The sequence below is a fragment of the Schistocerca nitens genome, chromosome 11, assembly GCF_023898315.1.
Source record: "Schistocerca nitens isolate TAMUIC-IGC-003100 chromosome 11, iqSchNite1.1, whole genome shotgun sequence".
In the NCBI taxonomy this organism is placed as follows: domain Eukaryota; kingdom Metazoa; phylum Arthropoda; class Insecta; order Orthoptera; family Acrididae; genus Schistocerca; species Schistocerca nitens.
The window spans coordinates 147339209-147356909 of NC_064624.1; the positions used below are offsets into that span (position 1 = coordinate 147339209).

The 17701-nt window shown below is 39.4% G+C and overlaps 1 protein-coding gene across 19 annotated transcripts in view; it reads left to right on the forward strand.

Moving 5' to 3' along the window:
* LOC126213414 (eukaryotic translation initiation factor 4 gamma 1-like) overlaps positions 1 to 17701 on the forward strand; it is a 786084-nt gene that overhangs the window by 563162 nt on the left and 205221 nt on the right. The gene's annotated exons all lie outside the window — the stretch shown is intronic.

Below are 17701 nucleotides of genomic sequence, written 5' to 3' on the forward strand. Positions count from 1 at the left end.
TGTTTACGACCTGCACGGCAAGTAGCACTAACTTTCTGAATGCGTGTCGTAATTCCTACGAGTGGCCGTAGTATGTGGTGCTCGAGGGTATCTTACGTGCGAGTGACACGTTATTTCTAGAACTCGAGCTGATTACGGCATCGAATATTGTCGTTAGAGAATAGACTGATCTACAGAGCACATTACGTCAGAAGGCCCTTCTGTGGGCTGAGCGTGAGTCACAGGGAAGTGTGTCGGGGGGGATAAGGTTTGCTCTTGCGGCGTAGTGACCCGGAGCAGACGATCTCTGTGTTGCCGAGTTTTATTACAGAGAGGTGCTTAGTAAATAGTGAGTAAAATTGGGTCACTACTGAAGTGCAGCTTTGTCCTGATCTTGTGGAGAGCACTTGTCACTATACTAAAAAAATGGCTGCACAGGTTAGTAAGGGGATCCACACAACAGTTGAGATCTGTCTGACAGGACAGTCACTGTAAGAAACCTGAGTGTAAGGCAGGTGCTGTATACAAAGTATTAAGAGATAATCCACAAGTAATTACCAATTCATATCTGTTGCTGAGGAGATACTGCTGAGTTCATAAGGATGATTGCTGTTCTGTAGGGACTTCAGAAAGTAACTTCTGTGTATCTTCCCTAAGTGAGACCTGTACGTAACAGGAGTGGTGTGTGGGTAGAGTGAGTAGTAGTTCCTCATGTGCAGACATTGTTTTGCTGTTGTATGGAAAAAGAGGTGCATTTCGCTGTGAGACTGAAATAATGCTGCAACTGGAAATTTTTTCCAAAGTTGAAATGCACGGGACAGTAAGGTTCTTTGAGCAAAAAGTTTAAATTTCACTCGTATTGACTATGAAATTGTAGCTGTATACGAACCAAATGCAATGTTGCATCCATTCGTAGTGAAACTGTGTCAACACAATGCCCCCACAGACGTGAATGATGCCAGTCAGGAAGTAAAGATATTGCACCGTGTGATTCCATCTTTACAGCAAGCTGAAAGAATATCTGAGGGGAAAGATTTTCTAACAGCGAGGACTTCTGCACAGTGGTTCTCGTACGGCTCTGTGGTTGAGGAGTAAATTTCTGTCTCCGAGGAATTGAGAGATTGGTAGAATGTTTCAGCTGTTGTTTACTGAGGCTTGTGATGTTTGTTGAAAAATAGTTTCAAATGTGTGTCTTTGTAGGGACAGCATTTCGTAGAAGTTCCTGAGGCTACCACGAATATATGAAGTCGCTACATATATTCGACGGTTTAAAAATTGTTTTCGGGGCAGTGTTTCTTATATTATGATAAATTTTCAGCAACTGGTAAAATTATTTGGAGTAATGCATCTTGAGCCTTGAACTGTGCTTGTACAACTTTATTTCTCAACCAGTTATGCTTATTACAAGCATCATCACTGAAGAACTAGAAATAAAATAAGACGGAAGATATGCATGGTGTAGACAGTCAAATATTGTGTGGATGAAGACAAAATCACCTACAGTACTTTCAGAGATGAACAGTCAAAAACCAAAATGACATTAAAAATAAAAGGGCATCATCATATGTTGCATGTAAATAAATGTCATGATGAAGTGTGTACATACATTGAAACTGACTTCATGATATTCATACAGGTAGTGTCACGAATAGAAGGTAACAAACAGGTATACATTGTCAGAATATCACAAAAGATGACATACTGAAAGAATATCAAATGCAAAGGAGGATCATCACATACCAACAACCCTATTATCATGCAAATGGTTAGCAGCAACAAAAATGGCATCCGAAACGTGAAGTTTATCGGTGACGAAACAACGCTTAGCTTAATTCTAGTAGTATCCGATAACAAGTCCTTATTATCAACATGTCTAATAACAAGATGTAATGAAAAAGGAAATAACATTATAAGTAAGTAATTACCGATTATGTGTGCTACATATAATTTTAGTTTTATTTTATGTCTATCCTCCAGCGAAGATGTATGGAATAAGTGAAACCTGTTGAGAAATAAAGTACAACTGATGGCTCAAGATGCTTTACTTAAAGTATGTGATGGCTGTAAACATTTAATCTTTATAAAGTTCTGATAAAATTGTTTTATTCTTTCTGCAGGTATGGTGAGGTTAATAAGCCACTGAAGTGTGTGTTATAGGTGGCAAACATTGCGAGTATTATGTCCTAAAGAGTCAGAATTTTGAGAGCACCTAAATTGTGCTGGGCAGAGTCGGAAGCATGTAGCACTCACCCCAGTCTTGCTGTCACTAGGGTAGGCAATGGGATGGGACAGAGAGCACACTGGAATTGCCACAAAGCATTCTCCCATCTATTTCTTTGTAAAACACATCTTGCAGTTGCGTTCTAATACGAACATCATTACAGCTCGTAGCTCTCCTGCTGAATGCTGCCACCTTTGCGATGGTGCTGAAATTTGAGTGTTTCTATTCGAGTGGTGGCTACCGTAGTGGAAGTCGAGAACTACGTGTGTCACTCGTGTAAAACAATGCCGTAGCTGTAACAGCAGCTATGTTTTGTCACATTAAGGTATGGCAAACTGAGATCGTTTTTATGTCCACCTTGGATACTCCCTGTAACTGCTGCACCAGGTGGAAGCACCACTTGCAGCCGGAACATTGGCCATCAGGGGGAGTTCCATTGTCCCTTACATTGGACATGTAACAAAATAATTTTGCAAGAATTTTCAATATGATTTCTATCAGCATGCAAAGGATAATTGAAAAATAGTAGGTTCTAACAAAGCGGTGTTTTTTTTTTTGTTTTTTTTTTATATAAATGCAAATATCACGTTCTTCGCCCAGAAAATTCACAAAGAAGCGAGTGAAGAAAGTAGACTTTTGATTCAGAATGTTCACATCAGATTCTGATCAAAATCATATGTAGCATTTTGAGTAAATCACATTGAAAACTTTGGGTTCAATTTTTTGTAGTTAAGCTTACATTTACAGTCGGCAGTCCGTGGACCGTACAATACTCCTTCCAGAATAAATAAAAGGCACTCCATTTATTTGACACGCTGTATGAAAGTTTTAATGGGCTCGTCTTGATACGAAGTTCCAGCCCATTCATAATTCCCATGATGCCTGTTAGGCTGTCATTGAAATTACATATGCCACATTGCCTGCGATGTTGACTACTTCTTTTCCCTCACCGAATGGGTTTCGGAGAATTTTTTTCGCGTATCAGCTTGTAACTCGATAATGGAGTTTCTAGTGAAATTGACGTGAACACTGCAATAATCTCAGAGAACGTTGTAAGCCAGAAATAGAAATTTTTGAAAATTTCGAAGAGAAGTACCTCGCTAATGAAATGGATACATTTTGTCGGTTGTAAGCTATGGTAAAATAAATGACCACTCCCTGTTAACAGTAGTTTTTAATGTAACCTGATAAAATCTCTGTACCAGGGGTGTGAATTGTCTCATTTTCAAGTTAATACTTACATACTTCGTGTAAATTTATTAACATTTAAAAGTAGAGTTAATTTTCAATACATTATGAGTAAAGGACATGAAAACTTAACATTTATTTTCGGCTGAATCCGCTGGTTTCACGTGTGTGCTTGTGTGCGCGCGTGCATGCCCTATTATTCGTAGCCATGCAAGCCACACTTCACAACCTAACAGATAGATCTGACAAGGCACTTAGCGTAGAAGTAGAATAGAAGATAATTCTATTCACGCATTAGGGAAAAATTTTTCGCAGTGTTTAAATATGTTGACATGTTCCGTTTCCTTGTCACCGTGGACATTACAAACTGAAAGCGCACACGATCGGAGGGATCGAGGATCCCTTCTGCAATTGTGATGGTCGTAAATGAGCTCTGTAAGGGACAAGGATTAGCCTCTTCGCTCGTTCCAGACAAAGATCAGAAAACAATTAATAATTCATAACACGAGGAATTCATAATGGTTACTGTGCAGTAGGTTGGAAGAACTGTAAATGAGGCACTTCAGGGCTGAACTCTGCCAGAATTTGGCATGACTACTGTTGAAAACACCAACCTCTTAAAACAGCCCTGTTAAAGCATCTGCCTTCCCTTTGTTTACGCGGGGCTCTGAAAACAGGATTTTGTAAAACTGATACCCCAAGTCTGCTTTCTTTGATCCAATATGGAAGTGTGGTTCTAGTTGCCGGATGAAAACTTCAGTTGATTTTTGTTTTGATGTAAATGCCCAACTATTTCTGAAACGACTTACATTGTCAGACTGTGTCATTTGGGATGGTGGAAATCAGCTAATGTGGATGCAGTGGCTTTATACGAGACTGAGTGTGAAGTTATCTACGTCTACTATTCAATTTTTGAAAGTTTCGTCCAGCAGGCTGACTAAATTGGAAATCAGAATGGCTAAGTTCCATTTGCAATATTTTGACTGCAAAACTGTTTTAGCTTTTCATGTGCAAAGAAGACAGTGAAAAAGTTTCCGAAATTTGGTTTTCATTTCCTGGAAGCTGTGTTGCCTGGAAACATAGTGATTATACCAAATTTTGAACTTCAGCCAACAGACGGACATACATGTTTCTTTGTCCTCGGTTTGTGGGTTTCACAGCTGAGTCGTATGAAGCATTATCAGGCATGCATAGAGACAGTTCATCCATCCACAGTCGATGTGGCACCGGAGCTCTGAGGACATCTATACGTTGTCGTGTTCACGCACTTCTTGTTTTGTAAATATTTTCATAGTGTACCAGCTAATGTAATTTCTCTAGCTGACAAATGTGCACATTTCTTTGTTCTAAGGTGCTACATCCGACGACAGTCCTATATTGCATTACGTGACGTTTATCCTATACAGACCGTTCTGCTGCCTACAGGTGGCACGCTACCAAACAGTTGTGCTCACTAATGTGTTGTTCTATTCATGCATTTTTATTTTATTCTTTTTTAAATTTTAGTTACGTATTTATGGAGATCCTTTCCAAATGCAGCTTTGTCGGATGACGTGCAAATAAATTACTGAAACAGGATGTATATGTTCCGGGACAACTGGGAAATCTGGAAAAACCCAGGGAATTTTTTCATCTGGGAAAAACCTGGTAATTTTTTAGAATTCTGGGAATTTTTCATTCTTTTAGTTTTGTAGCTTGGACTAGTCAGAACTGATACTTGAGCAAAGAATTTTACTTTAGCCTGCTACTGCAAAAATTATACTGCAACCATAGAACATAAAAGAGGAAAAAATAAAACTTGAGTTGCAAAGGAAATGTACAACAACAACAACACAGTGCAAACACAAATGTCTGCCATCAGCAAAATGTGTCAAAGGCTGTAGGACTAAGACTATGCAATATTTCATAACAACAACAGCTTCCGATGGACACAAAGTCAAAACAGTTTATATTAGGTTCGTTTGAGCAGTTGCCCGCGGGCTTATGCCCATGCGCTGTTGAGTCGCTTGTGGGCAGTACCTTCTCTCGCTTCTGGCTATGTGATGTGCAGCTGTTGGCTCCATCAGCAGTAGCAACAAGCAGTGATGTGCTACCTGGAAAAAATTTTCTGATGCGCCCAAGGTGCCAGATTCACGCATGTGCAGAGCAGTTCTGAGTTGTAGTGAGATTAGGACCAATCTCCAGGTGAATTGTATTTACATTTAGTGATTTTGCTGTTTCCTCTCGGCTTACAGCTCTCGCGTCAAATGAAAACAAAACAGATTTCTGTGGCTGTGAGCTATAAAGTGAATTAAAATACATTAACGTAATTGACGGCTAAAATGTTTTTCTGGTTTTGTTTTATTTAATTTCCAGGCTTTGGCAATCACTCATTGCCTTCCTGAACAATGAATTTATTTTATTGATTTGCTAAAGAAAAATTGGCTTTACTTTATCTTCCCGCAGAGGCAGTCAGTTTCTTTTAAACACTATTACTAGTGTCAATAGTTGCGGAATTTCAAGTTCATGTTGTTATCTTCTGGTATGTATGGCATTATGCCATAATAAAGTACTAAACATGCAGTACTATACTCCAAGAAAATTTGCATCCCGAGAAGCACCTTGAAAAGTTTCATACCAGGTTGGAGCCTACTTCTTCGTGAATCTGGAAATACGAATGTGCCCTTTTTAAGTCGAGTTATGACTTTTCGTATAGTTTACGAAATTCCAGTGCTCTTGGAGTATCCTCTTATGTTCTGTTTCATATATGACTTAATGTAAGATCTCTTAATGCTATAAAAGTACGAATATGCTGGCTACCTACGTCATCGTAGCTGCGCAGGCACAGTAATGTCGTTTTCTTGCTTTCTGACTGCTGCTGAAATGAATTGTAACAGGTCACTGGAAAACATTGTGATCAGTGGTTTGAAAAGCGTTACTTTCAAAGTATGTTTCATTTTACGCAATATGAGTTACTTTCCATGTGCGAATGTGCTTTGAATTTCTTAAATCGCAGACCGTTTGATTATTATTTAAAGCTTAACACTCTGAGGGCCAGTCACTTTGAAAAATTGAAACAAGACATTTACGTCATTACTTAAAATGTTACTGGCACATTTGTGTGATGTATTGAAGTGCAACACATGCAAAGCAAAAACACGAATATTGTATGTGAAAGCTTAGCTTTTCATGTAGCTACTCTATGTGCGTTAATTTAAACCATCAACTTCTATTTATGTGTTCGCGTTACTTAACAGTGATGTTGTTATAGGCTGACATCACATGTCCTATGCTCTGAATCACTACATTTATGTGCAACACATCTTCCGAAAAGACGAAAACCGAATTTCGGAAACTATTTTTCACTGTCGTGTTTACATGCTAATGTCCGAAGTGGATTTGGTAGCTCAGTTAACTATGGCACCTGTAAACAGCTGATATAGAACGTGTTGTTTATCTGTAGTTTATGATTTAGCCAGCACAATCACTATTTCTTTTCAATTAGCCGAGGTGTAAACAGCTTCAGTCTAATTTTTCTACTTATCATTCACTGTACAAAAAGGCACTCCGTTAATATTAGCCCCGAAATTCTTAGAAAACGAGACGAAATCTTACAGCCCAAGCACGTTGCTATACCAGCTGCGTTTACATGGGAGCGGAAATTGATAGCAGAATTGGAAAATCCTCAACCAGAACTGGATTTCCAGAACTAATTTTGGAGTGTTTACATGACCATCCAGAAGTGGTATGGGGAGATCGGTGTACGAAATCCGCCTTTGGAGCCCCATGTGAATGCGTGAATATCTGCTGTCATTGGCTGGCGAGATCATGTGACCTGAGCTATGATGGCCTTACAAAAGCACATCGCAATCTCTATTTCAGTTCTGTGTTTTGTGGAATTCGAATATGTATGTGCGTAATACGAAAATAGTCAGCGTACATGTTGCGGCAAATCGGAGATCTTTCTAAAATGTATTTTTTTCTGGGGTTCACATCATAAAGTGGTGGGAGGTTCTACACCGGTTCATAAAACCTTAACCATTCAAAGGATAGAGAAGTTTTAAGATTCAGAGGGAAAGTATACTGTCACTTAACATGGAAAACGTGTGTTTTTACCTGGGAGAAAGTGTGTGTGTGTGTGTGTGTGTGTGTGTAAATCCAGGAAAAATGGGCATTTTTTTTGCCCCCCCCCACCCCACCCCCCCTTTTCATGTAGACACCCTGTGAAAATTGGTTACGTTACTATTACCATTCGTTGTTGGAATTCATTTGTGAAACATGTAATGCCAGCACACGCAAAACGATATACTTTTGCTATTTAATTAATTTGTTGTTTCTGGCTACCTGCAAGTTGGATACATTCTGGGAAACCTTTGCTTCAAGTTAGATATGTCTGGTGGCACTTAGCTCTCAGGAGCTCTTGGTTGAAATGGTAAGAGTTGTTTTCAGTCAATGTCAGTGCATCCATTTTCAAGAATAGTCCATAAGCTACATATGTCACTGTCTTGTACCCACTACATTTGAAAATTTTTGTGGTTTTTACGTTTCCCAGGGAGTTCGCAAACACCCAGCATTTGCAATATAGGTAGCACTGCGTGCTCTGCTGCAGAAATGTTAGCTTGTTTGAGGACTCTGTTATGGATTTAAGCTCATCTGCTAATGTATGTGTTAAAGCTGAACCATGTAGTTTTAATTTGCAGTTTCTAAACATATCATTTATGCATTTTAGTTGAAGAGAATCGAGAAAGGTAATGTTCTTAACTCTTTGCATTTGAAACACCCCTGGCGAATGTCAATCGGACGTTCTATCGATAGTCACACATCACAGATTATTGCTGCACTGTCTTTGTGCTTCAACTGCATGTTAGCAGTAAATCTTTGTTTTTTTCTTGGTTTTATGCGGTGTTTGCTGAGGTTCTGATATTCGTGCAATTGTGTGATGGAATTTTTGAAAGATTTAGTGTTTTCGAGATGAGTTCAACCAAGAAATGATATCATCAGTCTTTCAGGAATGCATATTCTGCTGAATTTCTGTGTGTTATGCGATCGCAGAAAGGTGAAACATTCGCATTTTGTTGCATGTGTTCGTGCAATATAAACATTGCTTAACGAGGAAGAACTGAGTTAATAAATCATATTAAATCCATTGAATACGTCTCCAATAAAGAAATGAAGCATAACAGTAGGAAAAAGAACTTCGGACAGAACGCTTAACACGACACAGCATGCTAAACGGAATGCCCTAAGTCACAGGGGGACTCAAATGACGACAATCGGAAGATAAAATGTCTTGCACAGCTTGGGTGCGATTCAGAACTTAATTCAGCTACCGGTATATTGACAAACAGATAACCACAAAGTACGCACACAGTGTTCGGAACAGCCGCAGTTAGAAGAAAATGCTACAGCCGTTGCTATTGGTTGTCGCACACCACGGACAGAGAGCCAGGCGCGGCACAGACCACAGAGGGAACACTTAGCACAATGTAGGCATAAATACCTGACTCGTTCCACACTGGAATCGGTATCAGACAGTACCTGAAGAAGACTGAGTCACACAGTTGAAATATCGTGCCGGAGAGACGTGAATAACCGGCAGGTACCCGATTAATCAACATGACAAAGACAAATCTTTTTGTGTGTCAGCCCTTACTTCTGCTCTGCGTGTGATTATATCATTAAACAAGTTTCCCCTCTGCGAAGAACTACTGAAGCTTGCAAAAGTTGAAGTAGTTTCCAAAATTCAGGGTGTCTAGTTTTCTTTTGTAGAATTTTTTGAGGAAGGTTTCCATCATTGCTGCTGAGGAAGAGAAGTGAGTCAGTTGAGGATGCAATGAACGTGTTCCAGAGCCAATTTATGGCCCTGCAGGTCGATGACTCTGCTACTGTTCAGAAGACATATATACCAAATGGGCTCACTTGATGAGCATTTGTGGAGCTGATTGTGTTCCTAAGTAAAATAGGTGATCCAGGCTAATGCTTTCTGTTTTGACTCTACCACACAGCTTTACTGAGTGTGAGCCTGTTTTCAGCTTGTTGAAGAATCGCAATCAGTTTAGGTCCTCCATGTCAAATGAAACTCTGAGATCCGTTTCTGTTTTGAAAACAAGAAGCAGATGTCGATGTTACATGAATAGTTTTCCTTCAGAATTTTTGTGTAGCGTGTAAACTGTTGCCAAATGAACACTCGTCAGCAAGTAACGTGCGTAAGTACCTAACTTCAGAGTTCGAAAATAGTGAGCTTAAAATGTAGCCTACATTATACGTGTCAACATTATTTGTAATCTCTATTGTGTTGTCTTTTCTCGCTATGTTTGAACACCATACGATGCATGCAAACATTAAATTTTTGCGATTTGGGATGTTTCGGATTTCTGTTTTTGAAAATAGGCAGGTATGAAATTTTAAGTTACACATGCACAATGGTGGTTGTATTTAAAACTAAATTGGGGTACTGTCAATTCAAGGAATTGAAAATGTAACAATGTAAGATTTCTTGATTTATTTGAATTTACAAAGTCAGGCTTAGTTTCGCTGCAATTCAAGATCAATAAATAAAAAAATATATTTTCGGTTTACAGATTGATGAGCCATAGACATTATTGTACTTGTCGTTTCTCTCCAAACTGCCTTGATGTGTGTCGCTGAGCACTACATGCCATGTGCACACTGTGACCAACATTCTGTCCCTGCACTCGAGTTTCACCTTCACTCTGAATCTGGACATCATAACTAATTCCCATTACCTGTGCTCAGGTTTATTGCTGGAACGTCAGATCGGTATGGGTCTCCTACATTATGCTAGGCAAAAGCTGCTCTTAAAATGTGTCACATAGTGTAGTACCAAAGATTAGTGTGCTAATTGGTCATCCTTAAGCTGCAAGGTGTGGTCCAATGGAGATTCCAACAGTGTCACACATAGTATGTCAAACATAATATGAATATTGCTATTGATAAATTGAAGTTTTTGTTAGTCATCAAACAGTAATTGGTATCTTAGTAGAAACACCAAAAGGTTCTGTTAAAAATTGATGACTGATCCATTCAGAGTCTTCTACAATAAATTATGTCCAGCCATGCATTTTACCACTGCGTGACTCTAGCTAGTTTAAACAAATTTACGATTTATGAAATTGTTTGACGTTAACAAGAGCAAGCTTGTTCTACTGATTATTGTTGATGGCCTTATTTTCAAGATTCAGAATGTGAGTGCACTAAATATTCATGTTCATTCTGTGTGGGGCCATGTTCTGTGACCTTATAAAATATATCTTTGGTTTTCTTTGCCAATGGAACTACAGCGTCACTTTTGGTTCTGATAAAAAGAGCAAATCGTTGTTTAACTCTGATTTATTTTGCTCCTCAATTTTCAGCAAAACATAAGACATTCGGTTGTGGGCACATATTTTTTTTTTTTTTTTTTTTTTTTTTTTTTTTTTTTTTTTTTTTTGAGTTCACTGTGTGTGTTAGTAGTTGTAACAGTTGTTTTTTGTTGCTCTTTGCTGGAAAATCTTTGTCGTTGTTTTGAACCAAGTACTGTATAACCTTGCTTTTACGTTCCCAGAATTAACATTTTCCCACTGTTTGACATTTTTTTGCCGTTACCGTCAAATTTCTTCTCCACAATGTTAATTTGCACTCAATTTTGTATCAACAGCCTGCGACTGCACTGCGAAAAAGTGTTTGTGGAGAAAAAAATGACGGACGGTGATGCAGGGATGCTTGCCGTCCAGTAGCGTTTACAAATATTACACGGTTTCATGACACCAGGGCATTCAGCGGGTTTGAACTGGTAAATGTGTAAAGTTACAACAATTCGTGCCATATCTCCCACCGCTGCCAAGCTCTACTTGATGTGATAGCTGGTGGGAGTAACTAGGTTTGTTTGAATAAGGCTATTTAGTCACAACTATTTACGGCCTGTCTCCACTGTGCAAACGTAGTTCCACGATTGTTGCGAGCATCGTGACACATTTGTCAAACAATATTGAACTTATTTCGGCGTTTGGGCACTTTTTTTTTTTTTTTTTTTTTTTTTTTTTTTTTTTTTTTTTTTTTTTTGTAGCGCTGGTTGGCACAGTCATTCACTTTGCGTTGCTAAAATGTTTTTAGTTTAAACACAGCGCCGGTTATATAATCTCTCTCTCTCTCTCTCTCTCTCTCTCTCTCTCTCTCTCTCTCTCCCCCTCCATGCTGAGCAAAATGTGTTTCGAGACTTGATTCGTCTTGTCAAGTGCTGTATTTACGTATGTGTTTTTTGTGATGTTACACACACATACATGTGAGTGATAGTTTGCATGTGGTTGGTTTTACACATAACTGAGGAGGCACACTACCTGATAACCTCAAAAAGACGACCACATTGAAAGAGACGTGAACAAGACCTATTGAGAAATCACACAAAATACGTACATATGTATTTGCACTTGAAAATGAGAGAGAAATTCTTGAAATGCCTCGTGCTAAGTATGAAAAAAACACGCAACTAGTGCAATATTTCACTATTTAAATGGCGAATGATAGCTGCAGGCTTTCAAAAATATTGATTATGACTTATGGGATAGTCAGACATTCCTACTTCCCAGACAGGTATCAGTTCCAATTACATGAGCGGTTTTTATTAGGAAATAAACATTTATTAGATAATAAACGAGTCTCTGACGACAAGTCTTCTGAAGCCTGTTCTGTACATATGTCATACATAAAGAGCAAATAGGCAATAGGGTATCCTATATATAAGTTTCACAGAGTAAAATGTTATTTCCCACATCTTACATTTTCCAGCATTTTATACCATTTTTTTTTTTTTTTTTTTTTTTTTTTTGAAGCCCCCAGAAAGGTCTAAAACTGGAGTTACATTCAGATTTACATGAAATTGGATAAACTGAAGACCTAGCCAGATATGTCAGTAAGAATTTCCAACTGTGGAAATACCAACTGAAAATTAATTTTTCATGCTGAAAAACTTCCTGACATCTTGCAAGGAAAACTGGGGCCAAATGGTGGTGAGTGAAATAGCTCTGGACAGCTTCAGTGTGAAGGTGATAATCATATCTACTGCAGTGGAATTTATTTAGCAATGTGCCACAATGTACATAAATGCAGCTGAAATACAACCCAGACTAAAGAAGATTCGTGAACAGTGGTACACAGTTATAAAATGGCTTTTAGGTAGAAATTGTTTGATTACATGATGTCACCAACAGGCACAATCGCACGACACAGGAGTTGAGTCTTTGTTGCGAGCATTATTTAATATTGGGAATCTCTTACAGAAGTTGCCAAATTGCTAACATTTTTGGTAGTCTTACCAGCAGAGTTTGGTACTTCTTTCGACTGTGCAGGACTCAATTTAGTGTGTGGGGCTTGTGTGCTGGAGATCAACAAACATTAGATAATTTGACTTCAAGGTTATTGAAAGAACATCAAGAGCTTTCAGATCATAATAAATTCACTAAATGCGAGTAACTTCAGCTGTCTTAGGTACAGATGTTGTACCTGTTGGTGGCGTGTGAAAATTTGTTCCAGACAAGGACTTGTGAAACCTGGATTTCGTGCTTCTAGTGAGTGGTCTCCTTAATATTAGCCTATCCGTGCACATCTGTGGGACAAACCCAAATTCCCATACGTCACATTGTTTATTACCCTATACCATAGTCTCACTTGAGTGCTCGCAGCTTAATTCTGGGGGAATAGAGACCTGTAAAATCTTCTAGTGCCTATGTTTGAAATTAAATAGAAATAAATTTTCTAAACTCGAATTAACTTGGTGCCATCTATATCAGGTGCAGATATTCCATCTGTTTTCATATCACAAATTGGTAGATATGTGCACAATACAGCTGACACAAAGTTATTCACATTTAGTGAATTTATTTCTATCTAATTTCGAATGGCTGCTGATCATCATAAATGTAAAAAGCTCTTAGAATGTGAGATAGTCAAAAGCGTTCGCATCAATTAATATGGAGAAAACAAGTAAGGTCAATTAAAAAAAAAAATAATAGCAATTCATCTAACATGGGGTGTAGAAAAGATGTTGAATCTTGTTACTGATACAAAAGGGGACATTTCAAACCTGAGTGCAGAATTCTTTTTAACAGTACTTGATAAGAAGACATACTTTGGAGCAGTGGGCTATGAGTGTCAGATAAGCAAATGTTTTTGCTCCAGGTTGCGAAAATATTCGATTGGCTGACAATGCTGCTTCAAAACATGTCGTACAAAGATTTGTTCAACAATTTTAAGACATTTCAATGTGATGACTCATTCAAATTGCAGACGAGTCAATTGTTCGATGCGGCGGCATGGGATCCATTGAAGTGTTATCGTTAGTGGAGGGAAAAGGCAACCTCTCACTTCAGAAAACACACTGTATGTTGCTAAGCTAAAGTGAATTTTTTTTTTGAGTGGGAGGAGGTTCAAAAAGAGTAATGAAAGTTATTTTTGGTAAGAGAATGAAAATTTGCACGTCATAGTTGCAGCAGAAATTAAGATGAACAGTCAGTGTTAACAAATGTTGTTTAAATGGCCAGATGTACTACAGGCAAATACTGCTTCCTTGAATCCCACAGTGATACGGCATGAGAGACATTTCAAAAATCTGAAGAACGTGGCTGACATTAACTTAATTCTTGCTTTAAACATTAAGAAAGACATCTGCATTGAGAGTCATATCCGTATGGCAAGATTAAGAGAAAACCATTTAATTCAAATTTGGAATCGAAGCCAAAACTTCCTGACAAAATTATTCATGTGGTTTTGAGTGGATGGGTGCGATCTCCTGAGGGGGGGTACATTTCTACGTAACTTTAAAGGATGACTGCGTGTCACATAGATATGTGTATTTTCTCAGTAAGAACATGCTACTTACCCTGTGTTTTTAGAATTTTGATGACAGATTGACAGACAAACTGGAAACAGAATCAGAGTTCTGAGAAGAGACAATCTGATTTCGTAAATAAGCAAATCAAAGATTTCAGACAGTGGAATAACAAGGGGAAAAAGTCTATACACCACACAACAGAATGGTTGAATTGAGCAAGAAAAGTGTCCACTGTTGAATGTCAATGTACTGTTATGTAGTACAGACATGTAAAAATGGTGTCCAGAGGCAGTAAATTGTGCAGTATATATCTTAAATCAATGACCATTTAAAGCAAACAATAATGTTATGCCACACGATCATTGGTTTTGGAAGACTTTCATCTGTAAAATACTTGCGGCAATGTGTTTCGGCAGCATATGTCCATGTTCTTGATCAACATAGTAAAAATGAGATAGTAAATTGAAAATAATTGATCATGGTTGGCTATGATGGATGTAACGTTGGTTCTAATAAAACTGACGATGTTCAGAGTGCTACAGTGCAGGCTGTATACCTCGCTAGTGCATTGTAGGTGTGTTCATTAATTGGTACGCTTGCAGAGTATACTGAAAAAATTAGTACTTTCACATTGTGCTTTCTGGCACTGTAAGCAATCAGACTGTGAAGCATTTCGGTTTGAAGTCACTATGCTGTCAGTCACTTGACAATTATTGATTTCTTTCATGAAGTGACTCAGTGTAACAGGTTAAGAAGATCGAATTTTTCCATACAGTATGCAATAGCTGTTGAAAAGAGATACTGTTCACTGCCGGTAAAGTTGTTATTTCAGAACAGAAGCTGTAGCAGTACTGCATTGCGGGGATGTCGTGCACAGCTACAGCTGTGAAGAGGCCTCATGACAGTAAATGGGCGAAAGATGGTCAAGAAATTTGAAGGAACAGCAGGTGTGTTACGTGGTTCAGCACGGTTAGGGAGGCAGCCCACTCTTATCGCAGTTTCTAATGGAGATGATTTAACTGTAGCCGACCGTTTAGCACATCCTCAAATTCTGCAGCCAGTACTCTAGCTGTGTCACAGGAATTCTCCCCCTCCCCCCCTCCCCCCCCTGGTCAACAGCCCAAATGATTTTGTGGTGAATTTTACACTGGTATCCCTTCAAGATTCAGAATGCGCATCAAATGAAGACCCGAGATGAGTTGTAATGCAAACACTTGGACATTTGTTTTTTGGCATGCATGGAAATGGAAGACGTGGCCAGAGAATATTCTTTGAACGGATGAGTCACATTTTACTCTGCACTGTGCCGTGAATGCACATTAACTGGTAACATGTGGCATTCTGTTGTGCCACATGTTGTGCAGAAGCATTCACTGCACTTAGCTTAGGTGATTGTGTGGTGTGGTTTCACAAGCTCGTTCACTCCTAGGTGGCTCACCACTCCTCAAGGGTTCATGCTTGGCTACCCCAGGGCCCAAGCCTTTGCAGCATCTCGTGCTCCTGTTGTTTTTCCTCTCCTTTGGGGAACATGTTTGGGCTGTTCTTGGAAATATATTCTGCATTTTTGCTAGTAAATATCAGAATACTCTCCACGGTTTTTCAGGCTGTGGCCGTGGTTTTTGATTTGGAGAAAGCTTAGACACATGCTGGAGGCCTGGTATCCTCTGTACTCTCTACAGATAGTGCTTTTGGTGCCATCTGCCCAATTTGCTTCAGGAATTTTTAAAGACTGAGTTTTCCCAGCTCCCTTTTCGTTGACGATTTTGCTATCTATTACAGTTTTCCATAGGCTTGTTTCATTGAGTGGTATCTTGAGCAGAGTCTCGATTGTCTTTACTTATGGAGCATCAACACTGGCCTTTGTTTTCCCACTGACAGAATTGTTTGTATAAGTTCGTTAAAACTGTGAAATTCCTGGTGTTCATACATGATAGGAAACATTCTTGGTTCTCCCATGTGTCTTACAAGGCAGCCTGCTGTATGGGGTCCCTCATTGTCCTACATAACCTCAATCTTGGCTTTGTGTTGCAGTCCGTTTTCACTTCTGCCTTCATTTGCTTCCCAAGTACTCTACTCCAGTCTCACTCTATTGCCTGCAGTTTCACAACCTTTGCACGAAATTTCGCGATAGTACGTGGTTGACCCGGTTGTGTACACTGACGATGGCTCGCGGACTGACCGTAGTGTCAAGTGTGCCTCTGTCGTTGGCATAGACGTTTTTCGGCATTGGCTTCCGGAACACTGCTCAGTATTTACAGCAGAGCTCTTTGCCCTGTACCAGGGCACGCAATACTTCCGCCGACACAGGCTTTCCGATTGTGTCATCTGATCAGACTCTCACAGTGCCCCTCAAAGCCTGTGTGTGCTGTACACCATCCATCCCTTAATACAATGGGTCCAGGAAAGCTATCACTTGCTGACTTGTGATGGACTCACTGTGATGTTTACGTGGGTTCCTGGTCGCACAGGTCTGAAAGGAAATGAGGCTGCAGTACCTCATCCCTGCTATTTCTTACATTCCCTCCAATGATCCCTGTGTTGCTGTCAGCAGGGGGTGTCACTTTGGCATTATCACTGGTCCTCCCTTCACAGGAACAAGCTCTGGGTTATTAAGCCTTCCCAGTGACTCGGATGACCTCGTCTCGGTGCTCTCGCCTCGAGGAGATCACTTTAGTTACGTTAAGTATTGGGCTCTGCCTTTTCAGACATTGGCATTTAAGTTGTGCTCCCCACAACTTGGTGTGCACATTGCACTGAACTTTTGGCCGTCCACCAATTCCTGACGGAATGCCTTTTTCTTTAACCACTTACGTTCTCGTCAAAGTTATCGTACGTTTCAGCGAATGACGCACGGGCTGTCAACCGTGTTTTACTTTCTATCTATCGCAGCAATATGGCGAGGGCCACTTAAATTTTAGTTCTGAACCTCCATTTCTCTATAGTGTATTTTATAGGTCTGTCCCCAGATCCCTGTTTTTAGCTGTCTTCTCTTCTGTCGATGTGGATTGACTTGTAGTTGTCTTCAGCTCCTCTCTTTGTCTACGACAATTTCTACTTAGGCATATATGACCTTAGTTGTTTTTGTGCCCTAAAACTACTACTACTACTACTACTACTACTACTGCTACTACTACTACTACTACTACTATTACTCCTTCTCCGCTGACCATTTATCTTCGAGGAGATGATACCTCCTGGTCATGTTAGTTGCGCAGTGACATCTGCACGTTGTAAGGACCTCCTTGTTCAACATGTGATTCCATCTTTGTAATGACGCATCAGTGTCGACACGGCTGTTTTCGTCAAAGACGATGTGACACCACATTTTGCTGTTCAGGTGGAAGATTCTCTTCGAGAAACATTCAGTAATGAGTGTATAATCTCTAGGCAATTTCAACATGTATTGCCACACCAGGTCCCCTGAGGTAAATCAGTGCGATTTCTAATCGTGGGAACATCAGAAAGATGCTATCAATAGGGGATCTGCCTAGACTCTTTGTGATAAAAGG